General features: G+C 42.5%; 1 protein-coding gene across 5 annotated transcripts in view; it reads left to right on the top strand.

Annotated features, from left to right (window-relative positions):
- The window catches only part of ERBB4 (erb-b2 receptor tyrosine kinase 4), a 576,015-nt gene that overhangs the window by 361,893 nt on the left and 195,053 nt on the right, over nucleotides 1-19,069 (top strand). The gene's annotated exons all lie outside the window — the stretch shown is intronic.

Below are 19,069 nucleotides of genomic sequence, written 5' to 3'. Positions count from 1 at the left end.
ACAGGAGCAATCTCTCTGCTGGTTTATTTCTGACACCATGTCATCAAAGCTCTCCTGAAACAATATGCACTCACGTGGGAGCAGCAGCATGTTCCCAGTGCATGGGCACACTTCTAGTCCCGACATGCTGTGGGGTTTGTTCTGCCTTGTTACAAGGAAATACAAAGCAAGCAACCTGCCATTACAGAAATGGGGTGGCAGCAGAGAATATTAGTAACTGCTTCCTGTTGGTAGGATTTTTCCAAGTAAGAAAGAATCCACATTTGGAAGGTCTTCAATTTTGCATGAAATACTGTGGAGGAGGGCTGTGAATGCTGCAGCAACAAAAGCCTAACTTCTTTCTTTGCTTTAATTCTGAAAGGTAAAGCCCAGACATGGGGAATGAGCTATTACTAGAAGTAACAGAATAAACTGGGCACAGAAAAATTTTGGTAGGAACATTTTTCCAATAATAATGCTGCAGCCTTCAGAAGTGTCAAAAATTCTTTCTCCTGATTTACTTGAATTTGCCCAGAGAAAGCAGTTGGGGAAGGGACTGTTCAGATTGTTTGCAGGTGTCAGTGTTATGCCAGCTCCATCTTCTAGATGGCCTTTCTGTGCAAACTGGCATGCATAGCTTGTTCCAGAGCAGAAAATTTCATGTTCAGTTATGCTGAACATTACTGTTTTTTCTCCAGGAAAGTGCTTTCATGAACCATTAAGTTGACGCTTACTTTATGTAGCCCTTTTGATTCTAAAAAAAACCCCAAGACCCAGAAATCAAAAGCTCTGCTCCAAGCAGAGTGTATTGAAAATAGTCCATGTGTTCACACTGCCTGTGTGCCCAGGTGTGGCATCAGGCAGTCCTGCAGCAGAGACCACTTCCAGAAGGAACGCAGGGACCATCCAGCATGAAAGCAGCTTTGCTGAAAGTATCCCTAAAGGGCAGTTGGCATTTATCCTGATGGAGCTTCTTTCTCCTGAGTGGTGACTTGTGACCTCTCGCAGAGAAGGGTGAGTACCTTGAAAGGCAGAAATAACATGCCTGGAGGGCAAAGCTGAAGATGTAGGGCAGGATTTGCCAATGCTGTAAATAAGCACGGCTCCTTGGGCTGGAGTGCCATGCTAAGTCCTCAGCACTGATAAAGTAAGGGCACTCACGTGCTACTGGTTTCAATGGTGCTCTGATTTAAGCCACACGTTGCTGGCCTCTAGTGGGCCAGGTGTAGCCCAACCCTAGTGAGCCACCAGAGCTGGGTCCACAGCCCTGCTACCTGGTGATAACCCTTGGCAAGTGTGGGGAAAGGTGAAGGATAGGGCCGCCCTGGGAGTGTTGCACCACCTGAGGAATCCCTGTGAAACAGGCATCTGGTATGAGATAACAACCTAACCTCTATGGGACAGGCTTGGCAGGCACAAGTGTTTAAGGGCACCCTAGACACAGAGCAGAAGGTCTTAAAATAGCTCCCTCGGCCTTGCGAGCCAAAGTTCATTGCTCCCCAGCCTCATGGTGACAAGACCACAAAGTGTCACCTGTAACTGAAGTGCAAAGGCAGACTGAGGTTTGGAGAAAGTTGGTCTGTTACTGATACTTACTGACCCCTTTCCAATGCTTGAGGCATTTGGGGAACGAGTAAGGCATGGGCCCTTTGCTTTTTTTTGTTTTTTTTTTTAATTTAAACTTCCTTTTACATTGGAAAGTGTCACTTTTGATTCTGGGTGTAATTTCTGGGAGAAACTTAAAAACACCATAACCCCTCAGAGGAAAAGAAACCTCAATCAGAATCAGCAATATCAACAGAGGAAATTGAGAATGCAGTATCATGTCTTCCAAGTGGCAAAGCATTGAGACCAGATGGCTTCAACTCAGTTTTGCAAGCACTCACAAGAACATCTGGTTCCTTGAATGCATCAGCTGTTTCACCTCCTTCTGAGCTGCACTAAGTTATTCGTTTCTCGTGTTGCCACCTCTTACACAGAGTCCTAACGAAAGGCTAAAATCAGTGTGCAATCCATAACTACTTATGCCTGTGACTCGTCAAGAAATTGCATCTTACAAGTAACAATCAGCTGTATTTCCTTCAGTCAGTGATAACATCAGGAAAACACTGTACCTCAGCTGTTGGGAAAACTTTCCAAGAGCCTTGCTTTGATGAGATTTGTCCCTGGCTATACATCGCCCCCCCCCCCCCAATATTCATGGCACTGCTGACTTTTCAGGGGGCTATTTTAATTGCTTTGGATTATAAAATTCAATCTGAATTTTAAGAGGGAGATGGGAAATTCTGTGTGGAAGCTACTTTTTGTAGATTTTGAATGTTTTCTCATGATCTCTGCCTTCTTTCACTGTTCATCATTGTGTATTATGCAATGAAAAGAATGCTGAGAGAGCTGGTGGTACTAGAAATTGCCTTGGATTGGTTCTTATCACCAAATGCCTTTCCTTTGTGGCCTTTGCACCAGAAATATCATGAGCAGATTGCTGCCAGTTTTGGTTTCTGGCCTAGAAACCTCACGGCTGTGCCAAAACCAGTATCAAGCAAAAAGCCTAGGAGTGTCATATACTGTAGTTGTAGCTTTCCTGTTTTAAATGTGCTGTCTTGGGTGGTAATGGGATGGATTGCAGATCGCCCTGGGCTGAAGTGAGAACACACTCATTTTGCAAAAGGAGTGTATATACAAGGGAGAAGGAAAAAATGGGATGTTTTATGGGGTTTTTATTACCTAAAAACCTGCAGTCATAAATAATGGGTATGGTATTTGATCCAGCAGTCTGTAGGAAGTAGGAATCAAGGTGAGCTTCATTCTGGAACTGCATCCTGTGGGTTTTCCCTGTCTGTGCTATACAAATGCAGAGTATTTCAGAACTCCGAGTTCCCTGCATTAATACCATTTTCTCTCCCTCTTTCTGTTTTGGTAGATGCGAGTTGCTCTTTCTGCTCGTTGATATAAATAAACCAAGGAAAATTGTAACAATTGATTTGAAAGACTTCTAAGGTGTCATATTTGATTTACATATTTGATAGAGGGCATGGGCTTACATCCTTTGGACAATATACTTTTAGCAGAGCTTACGACGTTTTGGGTTGTGGGGTTTTTTTGAGCAGTGGTATTTACTCTTGGAATAAAGCAGAGCACAAAATTGTTCATACAGCCAGGAACTGATCCAACAATCTATGAAGGTAGCAACACTGGCATGTGTAAGTGCATTTCATCCAGTCCTTTTGTTACAGCAATAGTGACATCTTAAACTGGAGAGGTTTTGGCAGAAGATCCCAAGCACTGGGTGTTTCTTTATTTTGTTGTTATTTCTCCATTTGTTTTTAATGACAACCTCTGGCACTTTGACAGATGCCTTCTGTTTGCTACTCCAGAGAGCAGGCATGGCCCCTGAGAGCTTGGCAAGACAAGAAAGGGGGTATGTGACAGGTGCTAGAGCAAAGGACATCATATCTGTACTGAGGTTATCTCTACAATATGAATCCCTTAGAGAAGTAAAGCTTTGGAAAAGACCCCTTGCCTGCCTTAACCAAAAATGGGCATTCAAGCCCATGCCAGAGGCTGTTGTCCTAAATAAACTAGTGCTTGTGTCTTCTCACGTCATTTTCCATTCCCAACAACTTTTAAATTAGGTTCAATCTATTTATATTTTTTTTCCCCCTTGCTTAGACTTTTTAGAGGAATGATTTTTCATTCTTCTCACACAGCTGAGTTGGAAATGGACTTTTGAAGGATGATGGTCCTGTCAGTGATGGAGAAATATGGAGTGTCAGAGTATGATGAAATATCTTCCAGTTACTCTGGCTTTCTCTGTGGGAAGCTGGCTATCAGCCAATTGCAGTAAGCCCTGGAATATTCCCTAATGAGTGAAAGCTCCCACCCCTGAGAAGAGGCAGCAGGGTAGCACATCAGCAGGTGTGGCTTAAAATCTGTCAGAAATGAAAATACTGTGTGCTTCCGTAGGATTGGGGGTGTGCAGAGTGGTCAGGAAAGAGAATTTGAATTCACTGAGAAGAGGGGACACTTTACAGTGACCTCATTTTGAAATCTAACCCCACCACTGCATTCTCCATCTTCCCCAGATCTGAGTGGTTCTGAAATTCTGGATTGCCAACTGATTGCCACTAAATAGTCAGCAACGGCTTTTAGGGAGAGGCAGCTGAAATTTTCTGTAAGTTTCGTGTCCCATAAACTTGCAAACTCTCTGGGATTGATCATCTGGCATTTCAACTTCTGTGTGTATACAGAGATGAAATGCCTATAAAAAGAGCCACTTTTAGTAAAGTGAAACAAACTGAAATCCAAAGAAACCAACTCTTTTGTGGTATAATAACATGCCACCTAGGCCCTTTCTAGGTTTTTCTCCTTGATTATAGGTGTTAGCTGCTTCATTAATTTAATTGTATCAATCAAGTACTTTTCCAGTTCCTAATTGCCAGGCTGGGAGCTGATAACTAAGTTATCTTGGCTAAGAAACCGTTCAGGAATGACAGTTATTTGGGTATTAATTAAAATTTTTCTAAAGGCCTTGATTATTTTAAAATTCACATGAGTCTTGTATTTTTATTTGCCTTTTGGAGCATTTGATTGGCCTTTAATGGGTCACTTCATTTTGTACTAGTAAGTAATATATTAATAATATATGTAAGCACTGATTTTCAGCAAATAAGAAGTTCAGTAGTGATAGAAATATTTTCAAGTTACCCAGGATTATTTTATATTTGTTTCAAATGAAAATATTTTAAAGAGCAATTCAGTCAAATTAACACAACAGGTATTTCTGCAGAAGGTGATGATAAAACTGTTGCAGTAGAGTTAAATCTAGTTGTTATTTGAAGGACGTGGTGGCTGCTTGTGCTGCTCATGGTATTAATTATTGGTTCTTGGTGGAAACTCTCATAGGCCAAAGTAAGAGAGACATTTCAGGTCATCCACATGGATTTTTCTGGTTTTAAGTGATACACAAGGAATTCACATGTGCAAACAATCACAGCAAATACATGAAAACATTTGAGAGCAACAGCAAAACATGTTTGTAGTCTTTGAGAAATCTCACTTGCATGGAGAGTGAAGAAACTCAAAGCCTAGAGTTAATTTTTCACTGCAAGTTTCACCCCTTACATATTACACCTATTTGGCACCACCAAAAGCCACACTCAGGCCAAAATATTGACTGTAATAATTTGCATAATTAGGCCAGGCTTTGGTTGTTAGTACAATACCATGTAAAAAAGACTGGATGTGTTTTATTTAGAAGGATGCTGACACATACACAGGGTTTTCTAGCAATTCATCAGTTCCAAGCACAAGGTTAATTACACAATGTATCAACAAACAAACAAACAGAAACTTCTCAAGTCAGTACATCTTTCTGCAAATCCAGAACCAAAAGCTAGACTCTTCTCTCTTTAGTATGCATTTTTCAAACAGTGAGAGAGAAGCACAGAAAAAGTTCATGTTAACGTCCCATCCCGTTTCTGCCATGCCTCCTCTCTGACCCAACAGGCTCTTCACAAGAGCCAGGCACTGTAATCACCCTGAGTAAAGCTTGGCATAACCCTCAGCCAGGGGAAGCACATGAAAGCTCTCAGGGCACGTCTGCTTTTTAGTTCAATGTCTTGTTTGCTCAGGCAAAGAGTATTGGATATTTATGAAGAGTTCAAAATTACTGGAAAAAATTCTGAGGGAAAGAACAGCATGCTTTTTGTATCCCTTATTTATAGAGCCCTATCTACTCTCCAGCTTCTCTGCATCCAGGATACTTGCATTGAATTAATTTCTGAGCTAGGTATTACTGGAGGAATAATAATAACAATAATAATAATAATAATAATAAAGCGTAGTGCACCTCAGAGGGAAAAAAAAATCATCTTGAAGTTGCCTGTATGGAACATAGTTCTGTATTTTGTGAGATAATGGCACATGCTGCTGATAAGCAAAACTTCCCTCCATCAGTGGGATGTGGGTTTATCATTTTCTGATAGGCGCAGTTGGTTGTGTATCTGTGTTCATGGCTGATTGATAGCCTATATAAAAGCTGTACCAAGGGAAATGCTTTTGCCTATGGTGGCTTCTTCTTTATTGGATTTTTAAGATACAAATTTAATAAATCTCAGTTTTAATTAACAAAGTAAATATAAAAATGAGTTATGGGTTTAAAGGTAAAATTTGCAGGAACCCCATGACTGCACAGAAGATCAGATTTTTTTTCAGCCTTGAGACATATTTAGTCTTCTGTTTGTTCTTGTCTGGCAGAAACATTTCATATGCTAGGAAAGGTTAATTGTTTCTGAAAAGGAATCAAAATCACTGAAGAAAAAAATCCTTAATTTTTAATTATAGGTGGTTGTTTATTATCATAAGGTTGTTCTCCTGTGTATTTGATGTGTGGCCATATTCTTCCTCTGTCTTATTGTAAAAGAGTACAATGGGGTTTTATGGGGCTTTTTTCTTAACTGAGATTTCTTTAGATCCCTCTGAGTCCCTAATATGCATCTGGCAGATTTAATTTAAATTTACAGTGAGGGTGCTACTGTGGCCTGCTGGCACTGCTGTGCTCAGGAGAAGCAGCTGGTGTCTGGTGCTTGAATTCCTCTGCTGAACCAGCTATCATCTCTGTGTAAGAGTTAGGCAGCTAAACTCAAAGTTCAGGTTCAGACCTGCTTGGACTTGTGCACCTCTTCCATAACTCAGGAGCAGGTGCAGAAGAGCAACTGCAAGAGAGGTGTCAGCACCTGTGGCACGGTCTGTTGGATCCTGGCGATGCTGCCAGCACACTCTTAGAGCTGCCCAGAGATAATATTTCACATCCCAGACTGGTGAAAGTGTGAATCCAGAGATCTCAGAGTGGCTTCTGGAGCCCTGGGCACTTTGTCCCTCTTGTGCCAAGTGCTGGCATGCAGTCAAGGCCATTTTCTCCTTTGTTCACATTACGGGAAGGGGCAAGGCTGGAGCTGGCTCGGGCTGAGCTGACACTCCTGCCGGTGGAAGGGCTTGGGGCAGGGAGAGGAGCCTGAGCTGAGCTTGCTTGTCCAAATTCTTGCTGTCACCCAATTCTTCTTCCCCAGTGAACCAGCCTAGCCCTTCCCAGACATTTTGACACAAGGCAAAGTCACAGGAGAGATGCATACTGTGGGAGATGATGCTTTTCTGCTCTTGCGCGTCCTCAGCTGGGGCCCTGCTTTGGTTGAGACCTGTGCTAGGCCTGAGCGCTGGCCCCATCCCAATGAAAGTGCTGCTTCTCTAACCTTGGGAAAGGCAGAGGAGGAATAGTGCTCCTTATTTGCAAAAATTCCTCAGCACTCCTAAGCTCCCCTGGAAGTACCTGGCAGCTTTTGGGTGAAAAATAGCCAAACATCTAAAAACTGTAGAGCAGAGCTGGCAACACACAGGCACCCTGTGCAGTGCCCCAGTGGGAGTTTTGCTGAACCATTGAGGGGTATTAAGCTGGAAGGGTTAGAAGGGTTAGCTTTGCTTTCAAAAAAAAAGTGTCTTACAAACGCCCAAACTTGTAATTAAGTCCTTAATTACCAGGATGGGTTTTAAGTGGATGTTGGTCCAATTCATGTGAGAGTATGAGCTCTTTCCAAAATGCACATGTACCAGCACCATCGTTTCCAGAGATCACTCAGACAAAATGAGGAGACAGCTTTTAAGAAGGTGTGGGGAGGGTGATTTGGTAGCCTTTTTATTTTCTTCTCCTGTCACTGTGTTCATGGAATTGATTATTTTCTCTGAGCACTCACCGAGGTGCTCAGCGTGTGTGGGACTGTGGCTGGGAGACTGGCTGGTAAATCTGACAGGCTTTTTATTATCTTTATTTTCATTTAAACATTGGCATCACTTCTCATTGCTTTCTATTGGCTGTAATTAAAGATCCTGTGGAATTAAGAAGCATTAAATTCCTTGAGATTTCAGCCTTGGGAATTTGCCCAGAGGCACACAGCTTACAGGCCTTCACCAAGCTTCACTTTCCTGGAGTCTCCTCCCCCTCCCCTGCTTTATCCAAGCCTTTGTAAAAAGGAACCATCTTTTCAGTTTTTCTAATTAATTGCTCTTGCCAGCCAACAGATGTTTTGTAGCCTTTGAAGACCAGGCATAGTCAGGTTTATAACTTCTGTAGCCTTACACTGCCTATGCAACTTGAACAAGGACACCTGAAGCTCAAGAGAAAGACAGGTTATTAAAGACAGATAAAGAGTTACTATAATTCAAGAACACCATCCCTCCCTGTATTGGATTGGATGAATATTCCCATCCCTTTACCAACATTTTTTTAAGTTCTGGGCATGGTGCTTCGTGGCCTCAGAATGAAATTATCATTCAGGAGATCTAGTAGAATTATTTGTTTATAATTTTTGATCTTAAAAGCCGCGGTAAGAGAAGCCATAAAGGTAACTTTGGGCAGTGCAGGGGAAGAGATTCAGGTGAGAACCTGACTTAGCTGAGCCCTGAGGCTGGGAGACGAGTTGCTTTGGTTCCCCCTCAGTGACTCTGCTCACACCCTGTGGGCTGTTTAACTGTTTTCACTCTCTTGTGTAGGGATATTTGGGAAGGCCTTTGGCAAAAAAATTACCAAGAATTGTTCTTATTGCTAAGGATAGCAGTTAGTACAGCAGATTTGGTGGGTCAGGGCACTTGATCTTCCCTCCTGTTGTCTACATTATTAAAAATGATCTCACTGAAACAAACACCATCAATCAGTGCCAGCTGCAGTTTAGCAGGAGTGTAGACAAGGACAAACCACACATTTGCTGCCTGCAGAAAGAAAGTGTTTGGGCTGGTTTAACTGCAGTAAAACACTGGAAGCAAACTGACCCTTTTGCCAGGAAGAATATATATTCTGCTATCAAATATGACCAGGAAGGCAACCCACACTCCTGGATACAGAGCAGGAATGGGTCAGAAGATGCCGCTACTGAGAGCTGAGTATGTCCTGTTAGCAGAGACATAGATCTCACTGCAGTTTTACTTCCATGTCACAACAGGCCACAGCATCTCTCCTGATCTACTGCAGCATCACTGAGAGCAGTTTGGGTTCACTGCAATTCCTCTGCTGGGGGAAGAAAGGAGTGTCTTGGGAGAATGTTTGTAACCATCAAAATATTGATGGAAGGAAAGAAAGAAGAGGGTTTTCACTGTTGCTTTTAAAAAGACAGAACGGAGGGTGAGATGTTGCTAAAATTAGGATTGGTGGAAGATGAGAAGGGCTCCTATTTAAGAGCAGGCAGAAGAACTAGGGAACACTTGAGGAGAGTGATGGTGGTCTTAAAACAGTGAATGAACTCAACCTGAACTATCTCTTCTCCTTAGGACTTTGTCACCCATTGCTTTAGCTCCCTGTATCCAAAGGGCTTATTTTGGCATTAATTCACATGTGCTTATTTGCCTCACCTGAGTATCTGGTTCAAGGTTAATAGTTTAAAGAAAATTGGCCAGAATTCTGGATTTCTTTTACATAGCAGCCACATTTTAGTGGCTTCACTATTACATTAGGACAGATGCACAGAAAATGGCCATAATAAGGTCAAAAAGGTGTGGTCAAATATGACTATCCCAGAGAGCATGTGAGCTTGGGGGATGGAGAACTGTTACCAGGACCGGTTACCTGTGTTACCACAGGGTCTGTGGCTCAGCAGCATGGACAGGCTCCCTGACGCCCCATCAGATCTGAAACCTGTTTGAAATGTGCATTCAAAAGCAAGAAGCAGGACTGACAGTGACCTCTTAGCAATTATAGCAGTTAAAGGGGAAAAAATAGGAGTTGGGCTAGTAGAGGCTCAGACCTTCTCAAACGCATGAACTTAAAAAGAAGGCCTTACTGATTACTGTGATTAACATGCATGTTCCTCAGTTTACAGGCCTTCTTTTGGTTATCTGGCTGTTCCCAGACTCAGCACTGGGAGGACAGGTGCAATCCAAGGTCTTACAAATTGTAGGAGCCAAGGAAGAGTCCCTCCACAGTCGTCTGTGCAGGAGGAGGATTTTCATGTCATTTGCCCAGTTTCAGCACAGGAGAGCCAGGGAATGCAGCGGCACTTCCTACCTCTGACAAATTTCAATTAAAATTCCTCTTTGAAGAGTTGGCACTGTATCTCAGGAGAGGTTAACAGCGTGGCATAGAAATGTGAGAGCATACTTGAACAGATCCCATCCAGAAATTTTAAGCTCAGCAGACACAGACTCCCCTTTTGAGCCCAGAGAAAAGATTAGTTGGGTTATGCAATTGCTGGAGCTGGCATAAAACCAGCTGCATGCCAATTACCAGCCTGAATGCAAATACTTGTACTAAAACTCAGGATGCAGCTGGACGTGGGTTTGGGCACCTTTCCAGGATTATTCCAAGCCACATTATGACAGTTTTGAAAGAGAAGGGCTCTATGGAGCCAGTAATTTTTTACAGCCTTTCAGAAAATGGAGTAAAGTACCACTACATCCAGATCTTGACTATTTTTTTCAGAGAGAAGGAATTTCTGCATGTTGATGCCAATCAGGATGTACTTGAGGCACTTGCACTGATGACAGAAGGCCATCAGTCTGTTTGCCAAGTTTAAGGCCTGAGTGCCAGATGTGCTTGGGATAGAAAGCAGCCTGCTTGGTTTGTCAGGGGCTGTATGAAAAGAGTTGGAAAGTACACCACCAGATAATGCCAGAGCTGAAGCTCCTGGGGGGACTGCAGGGAAGTCCTGCTGCATTCAGATGCCCCTGGCCCTGCTGAGGTTTCTGTTCCTACTGCCGCTTGACTTCCCTGTGGAAGGCAGGCCTGGATGCAGCAGAAATGCCAGACAAACTGCCATGCAGAATTTAGTCTCATAGAAAGAGCTGATGCCAGGAGAACAGGGACATGGCAGTCTCACAGTTACGTATCTCAGCTGATGGAAGGGATAAACTGAGAGCTGCCACCAGCATACATGAAACATTACACAGTCATTTGATCAAATTATTATATAGCATATGTCCTGACAAGGAGAGGCTTTTAAAATGCTTGGGTCTGTCTTGGCAACAGAAAAGTGAATCAGTCAAAGAATGCAGCCTCATCCTGGCTGAAGAAATGAGATTAATATCCTGTGAGGAGAAAATTTTGTGAAAACAAAGAAGGGGAAGAAATAAAAGCAAGTTCTCTCAGTGCCATTTCTCAAATTTGGCCCACAGAGATGATGTGAAATGTAAGATAGTCTTCAGAAGAGAGGTGGTTTCTTTATGAGTTCTGTTTGGCTCAATGGACCTCGTAGCTATTACGTGAACCCGAACATGAGTTGCCACTTTTTCTGTCCTAGAGTAGGACTCTCTCTCCACTGCTTCCCCATATTTCTTCAGATTCCCTTGAATGTTATCTGCCTGCCCTTGACATCAGGGAAGGCAGGAGGTGGGGTGAGCCCATGTTGGAGCAGAGGGACAGTAAGGTTTAGGTTCCTGTGTCTTACACCAGAGCTCTGAGTGGCAGAACAGCGGGTCAGAGGTGGAGGAGGATGGCTGAAGGATGCCTCTGCAGTCTTACTCCCTGGAAACCTTGACTGGTGGCTCACTGAAGAGTTTGTGGAGGAATCTGCAGCCGGTGGAAATGATGTGGAGGCACTAGGAAGCTCTGCTGGTAGTAACTCATGTTGTTGTAGGGCCGGCAAGTAAACACACTGCCCCTCAGGAGCAGAAGCCCCTCACCTGGAGAAACATTTCAATCACAGCAAAAGCCCTGGAGAAGTTATGAGGAAAAATGAATGTGAAACAATGGTGGTGAGTCAGGAAGGGCGGCTTGGTTGTGTGTCAGCTGATCAGTGTGACACTATAGGGCATAGGTAGCATTTCAAGAGGGCACACAAACTGACACCAAGGTCTGCTCAGCCTTCACTGAACAAATTTGGAGGGTGCCTGATGCAGAAAACAAGGGTCATGTTGTGAAAGACGCAGGCAAGGCAAGCGCTGATACAGCTGCTTTGGGTCATTACACCAGATTATGTCTGATAGGATGCTCACTGTTAAAGATAACCAGACAGCAGAAAAAAATTCTGGTACTGGGGTATCCGTCAGAGCCTCCAGGCTTCCTGGAGCCTGCTGGGACACCAAGGAGACTTTGCCCTGTTGGTGCACCCGCTGAACAACACATCACCACCCCTTCTGCTCCTTTTGTGAACAGGGCAGAGGAAAGATGATTTGGTTTGAATTCAGAAGGTTTTAATCATGCTTGAATACTCAGATGTCCACAGCTGAAATCCATACTCGGAGGTGTGTTTTCTTGAACAACTGGAAGGTAAGCACTGCCCAGGAGTGGTGTGTCATCAAAGGACTCTGAAGAGGCACACACCAGTAGCCTGCAGAACCAGCTCACCTCATCATGAGTGTGCTCCTGTAACTGGGACACAGGTACCCCCATCAGGGAGGTCTGGGACACCTGAGGATCAAGTCATGGTTGCTGTGAATGAAATGAGTGCTCATTCCTGGCTGTTGGCATATTGCTGCTCTTACTGAGCTCAAGAATGTCTTCTGCGGTGAGCCAGTGATGTGTCACTCTCTCCCTAGACAGTAATTTGAAACTCATCACTGATTCACTGCAGTGACTTAAATGAATACAATTTTCTTTTTGCTACCAAAAATCAGAAGATTGAAGGGCAGCAGTTTTTTCATTCATCTTAGTCCAGATGTCCCCTTTGCACGAAATGGGGGACAGTGACAGTGACATAGGTTCTGTATTTCAAATACTGGAGCATTTCTTTATACATGCACGTGACATGCTTTTTAAATATCTTCCAGGTGGGCGTTTTGTATCATCAAATGCTTACCAGTAGATAAAAGTTTAAAATTAAGTATACTTTCATAAAAATTGAGAGAATGGATTGCTAATGGAGTGTTGTGAGTACTATGGTAGTAGATGATTAATAATTGTAGAAGGACAAAATAATTTGGTTTGAAAAGAGTATCTGGAGGTCATCTGGTCCAATCTTCTGCTAAGATCAAGGTAACTTCAGACAAGGATCAGTTTGTGCATTGCTTATTAGAATCTCTAGAGATGGAGATAGCACCAATTCTCTTTCTGGGAACAATATTTTTCTGAACTCTAATCAGAGTTTCCCATGTTGCAGCTGGTGCCTGTTGCCTCTCATCCTTCGGCACTTCTGAGAAGAGTCTGTGTTCCTCTATAGTCTTCCTTTAGGTAGAGACAGGCTGCAATTAGAGGTCCCCCCTCTCCAGTCATCATTTCTTTAGGCTTGTTCTGCCTCTTACCTTGACTTGGAGAAACACACAGGAAGCCCCTTGGATTGTTCCAGTTGTAAGGTTTATATCTGTTAATGTACCTGTCAACCCCATGAATTATATTGAGTAAACAGTAACTCAAGGCACTTGGCTTCTAACACCAGGTTCAGAATTTGACTGGACAAAGGGAGGCAATTAGCATCTCGTCCTGAAAATTAATATCCCTGTAACAGAGCCAATATATTACAGGAAAGCTCCTTACCTGCAAAGTCAACAGGGTCAAACAGCTTTTCAAAAGCTTATGATGGGAAAAGAATGAGGTGGGTAAAGCTGTAAACTGGTAGTGCTGTTCCTGCAGTTACCATCTGCAAAGGAAATGGCAGAGCTGGGGCTGGTCAGACAGTGTTTTGTCTGCCTGGTTATTTAACATCAAGGACATGTAATGCTGATGGCAGGGGTGTGGTTAACAAAAGTAACCTTGATTTGAATCTCCCTCATCAAAGCAGCGTAATTATTACAGAGCAGAAAGCCTACACCAGAGTGGAGGGGAAGGGAATGATTTAAATGTAAACCTGGGCCTGGGTACTTCAGAGAATCAAGATCCAGGTAGGCAGAAGCTGCTGTGGTCACTGGAAGGTGGTTTAAATGGAGAAACCACTCAGATCAGTGAATCTAGCAGGATTAGAGACAGAGACCATTTCCTTTAGCACAAGCCAAGTGTATTGAGTAAAAAAGCCAATTACCCTTCAGAGCAGGACTGTTTCTGAGGAGCAGAAGCACATCTTAAACTGAGTTCACACCCAACTGTTTTCTTCCATTTGGATGGGTGGAGGGGTTTTGTGTTACTCGTTGGGTTCAGCTGTTGCTACTCTCTTCTGTAGTATTTTGGATCACTTTGTCCATGCACAGAACCCTCTGGGGCCATGTGTCTGCATCTTGTGCCCAGTGGCCTCAGGGTGCAGGGTGAAATGGTGTCCAGTAGCCTGATGCAGACTTGCACACACATACAGGCACTTCCCAAAGAAAAAGGTGATCATGGAACAAACCTTGTAACTAGGGTGTTCATCCCAAAGGGCTGGATATTTTGCAGCATTTTTTCCTTTTACAGTGTTAATCTGGTAAATGATTTGGTGTCTTACTTTAATATGGCCATGAGAAGGAAGAATTCAAGGCATGCACAGACAGAGGAATAATCCAAGTACAAATGTGTACTCTGGCTGAACCTGTTCATGAAACAGATATTCCCTTTGGGGAGATGGCTAAAAAAGAGTGGCCCAGAGCCTGTTGTCCTCTAATGAAGTAGCTGAATGGTTGCAAGGACCCTGTGAGCCTCTCTTCACACATCTCTGTGGTGATAAGAGTACCCCATCCAACTCAGTGAAAGGTAATCAAACGATACATTTTTACTTAAGCAGCAAAAGAAGGGGCTAGAATTAGAAGATTTATGCTCAGGTTCTACAACTCAATGTTTGTAGTTATTGAGCAGTTGGAAGTACAAACCCACAGGCTGCACATAACACTGATTGCTTTTGATAGAAAAAAAGAATATCTTGCTGTTACCATCAAGCCTTGAAACTGACTTCCAGCTAATGACCCAAATAAACTGTACTTGAAATTGTGTAATTGAGATCGAAGGCTGTCTGGGGCTTCTAGTTGGGACACAGATTCCACATCCATGAGCTTTTGAGTGTGGTCATTGAGCTGAAATGGAGAAGGTTAAAACTCTCATTTTCATTACCAAACTCCCCCCATCTCGCAATACAAATGTGACATTTCAATTTTGCACAGTCCAACTCTTCTTAAATCATCTGTATAAAAACTTCAGATCTTGATTGATGATGGATGAGCTATTGTCTCCTAAAGCACCCAGTTCTCATTACCCTTTACGACAGAGCTTATTAATGATGGACCTGAAGTGCTTTCCCAGTGGGTCATCAGCAGTGAACTGTGCTGAGGGATCAAAAGACTTGGTTTGGCATGAAATTTCCAGGCCAAAGCTGTTTTCAGATAATTTATTCAGCATCTTGGGTTAAATAGGAGAAGAGATCCCCGTCACTGGGGTGCTTATGGTGAAGATGCAGCACTGTCAACCTGCAAAGGTGCTTCAGCTCTAGTGAAGCTGACCTTGGAAATTCAGGTGTCGTCAACATGTGTTATATAATACATACATGCAGGATATACCTGTATGTGGTGTGGTGTAAAAGACAGCTGCTTCCTTCACAGCCAGTCAGCTGGAAAGGTGTGAGATATATTCTGGTTTGCTTTTGAAGTGGTTAGAGTGGACATGCCCCACAGTTTTTCCTAATTAACTCCCTCCCCTTTCCCTGCCCACTTCAGAGCTAGTTCTTTTCCCTCTCACCATGCCATCTTCGAGTTCATCGTGCCAGCTGGTTTTGTATCACCAGAGAAGAGCTTTTAATTTGCAACCTTGAATAGCAATAGCCGTTTTATAACCAATTCTGTAACAATTTTGGAAACAGATTCTAGAGCTAAATAGACGTTTACAACCCCCACTGCATATAAACATACATGAGTAACTTTCACTCCAGGATACATTACAGAATGAGAACGTGTTTTGCCAATTTAACCCACATTAGAAATTGAATAGCAGACCATGAGGGATTACACTGTACACAAAAAAATGTCAGCTCAATAAAATGCCCTTTTAACAGATGGAAGAAAAGTAGTTTCCCTTTCTGGTCTAAGCAGACACTGCACTGCCCTTGCAGAGCCAGGGTCCCTTTGCCTTATTTGCAAGATCGTATCCTTCAGGTGGTTGATATGTTTTCATATATGTTTTCAGTGACCCCAATCAGACTCTGAGTACCTTTTTGGACTTGGCAGACTAAGTATGAACCGTGTGTGATGTACATGTCTGTGTTCCTGGCCCTTTAGTGTGAGGTGCTTGTGTTTCTTGGTTGCCAGAGACCTGTATGTTTCCATTTCTCCTGTTAGTATTGTATGATAGGTTACCACAGTCTGTGGGAATGATTCACTAGGCTAATGAAAGCAAGAAAATAGCAGCTATAACAACAGATAACACATTTCTGATTTAGCTTCCTGACTAAATAACCATTTAAGAGAATTTTAATAATATGCAGATGTAAGTTCCCCACAATAATTTGACAGTAATAAGCAAAATAATCACAGAAGTCAGTGGCAAGGACACATGCTGATTTATTTTCATATAACTTTGGTTGCAGAATTATACTGCTTTTAGACCAGTAGAGTAGTTACAATAAGGAAGATGATAAGATTTGTCATTCTCTTCAGAATCAAGTGACAAAAGCCCTTGGTGCTACTCCTTTGCTCAGGGCACGGGCTGCAGCCCTGGTGCCAAAATGTGAGATCGTGGTACTCTAAAGTGGGACACCTCCCAGAGAGATGTCCAAAGCTGTCTGGCACCTCTAGGAACTCTTATCCCAGAGAAAGCAAGGGGGTTTTGGGCTTCAAAATCCCCTTTTGTACCTTGATGTCCCTGAGCAGGGTGGAAGCCCAAGGATAGCACTTGCTCCTAGCGGAGTCATACTTGGATTAACAGTTTTCCAATGTCACAAAAAATTGTTTTAGAAGCCAAAAATACTCACCCTCAAATGGTATTTAAAATATGTTTCAGCAGGTTTTGGGATTCTTTGTCTGGAACTGGCTTCTTTGTTCACAAATTCTCTCAGGGACTTCGCATTCTCTCTTCCGCTCCAGCATTGGAAAGAGTTTAGCAAAGAGGCACCTCAGGTGTTGCACACATGAGAAGAAACCTCCTTTTGCCTGGCTTCCATTGCTAGCTCACCTGCACAGGCAGAGATCCTGCCTTTCTCTTCCTGTTCATTGTTTAACTTTATCTCTCACTTTCAGGGCTGTAAATTAAAATGAGATGATGTCTTTATGATGATGAGTTCATTTTACAGCAGCTCTATTGTATATTGATTACAGTTGTGCTTCATTTGCTTAACATGTAACAGGGTTTATTAGCTCTTCCCAGGCATTGTTCTTGCTAAGAGAGGGCAAAGAAGTGCAAAATGCATTTTGAGTTTAAGTCAGTGAAGCCAATGCATCTGTGCTGATTTACACATGTTGAGGACTTGGTGTAAAGAAAAGTAGATAGCAGGTTGGATTGGGAAGGTGGAGTGGAAATGAGTCTGGGTCCCAGAGAGCAGGGAGAGTCAAATACAAGTGCTCTAAAGATTATACTAAACTCTGAACTCTGTTTTACTTAATATCGACAAGAGCCCACCTTTGATATTACTCAGGTTTATTTGCACCTCAGCACGTCAGTAACCTGGAAACTTTAATTCTGTCACCAGTGAAAAATGGTGCAGTGCAGGGCAAATGAAGGTACTGTATCCCATTTTTGGGAAAAAGCAGCAGAAACAGGCACTTGCTATTCAGTGATAAGGCAAGTCAGAGCATTTTTGTGGTTACTTTTAGTAAATCACTGTGGGAGGTGTTGGCTTCCCTGAAGTATAGCTTTCTGGTTACCTTTATGCTGAAAAAAAGTTCTTCTCCACAAACTGAAACTATTAAAATTACTTTTAGTTTGAGGTCCTGCTATACAAGAATGCATCAAAGTTCCTAGCAGGAAAGAAACTTGGATAGGTATTGTCATGAGAGGATGCTCTGAAACCCAGAAATTATGCCAGTTCAGTGTGCCAACTGATAGAGGAACTATGTAGAATTGTGTGTGTGTTTAAGAAGCTATAAATGCAGATTTTACAGGTTTTTTAATTGTTTTTATGTTATCTTTAATCAAAATCTGGGCCATAATGGATTAGGTAATCCGGTGTAGCTGGGACAACACAGAGAAATGATCACTAATCATGATTTCGGGTGTTCTTCTTTGAAGTCCCCCTTTCTCCCCAGAGCAAAATTGTTAACAGATGATGTATGGTTTTTTTCTGTGATCATAAGACTATCATACAGACAGATCATTGCTATATGTCTAATCTGGACTCTTTTTCTGTGTAAGATTATTATCACTGTTTTCATTTATAAGCCCCTTTTCAATGAAAAGCCAAGCTTTTAAACCAGAGGTTTCTAAGAAACACTAATACTGATTAATATGGCAGAAAGATGTATTTACAGATGATCCTTTACTTAATACATTCCTTGATTGGGGGCTGCCTCATTTACATGCTGTGGCCTGTAAACCCTGAAATTTAGAAAAGAAATAAAATGCAGTAATTGTTCCTTGGTGTGTGTAAATGTTTGCATTGCCACTACAGCTTTTAAAGGTTTTCCTGGCGTATGAGGACTATCAGACCACCTTAATCATTGCTGCTACCACAGTCAGGAATTACTCTCCATGTCTCTGTGAGAAATGTGGCACTCTTGGCTCTATAGCAGCACTTAATGCCATTCCGAGGTGCCATTAGTAAGTGACCTTCAACATTCCTCTGCTGAGGCTTGAATCTCTGACACTGAAGGTTTTAGACTCGTAGATGCTGTTAACTTTCATGAAAGTCACATGCATTTTCTCCTGCTTTGGAAATAAAAGAGACAGGTTAAGTAGAGGAATTGTGAATTTGAACAAGAGTTTAGAGGGTGAAAAAAAAATTTTTGCTCCAGAGGAAACCCTGGTGCTACAACCAACAACTGTAAGATCATTTTCTTGTTGAGACTTGACGAATCAAGTCTTTAGAGACAGGGCAACAAAGTGTTTCTTTTTTCAACAAACTGCTATAAATACAAAAATAAAAAGAAAACCCAAAAAAACACACAAAAGCCCCACAACCTAAGAACCACAAAACTTTCCCCTGTTTAAAAACCATCTCCCTTTAACACAAAGCTTCCAGCAAGGCCTGTCAATAGGAGTTTTGGATCATAGCATTTGAGATTTGGACCATTGCTATGGAGTAGTTGGGTGTTTTGGATGATGGTATTACAGCAGCACAGGCTGCAATTAACATCT

This window comes from Corvus cornix, chromosome 7 (genome assembly GCF_000738735.6).
Source record: "Corvus cornix cornix isolate S_Up_H32 chromosome 7, ASM73873v5, whole genome shotgun sequence".
Lineage (NCBI taxonomy): Eukaryota > Metazoa > Chordata > Aves > Passeriformes > Corvidae > Corvus > Corvus cornix.
Note: the sequence above shows the minus strand (reverse complement) of the source record. Positions and strands in the feature narration are given on the sequence as shown.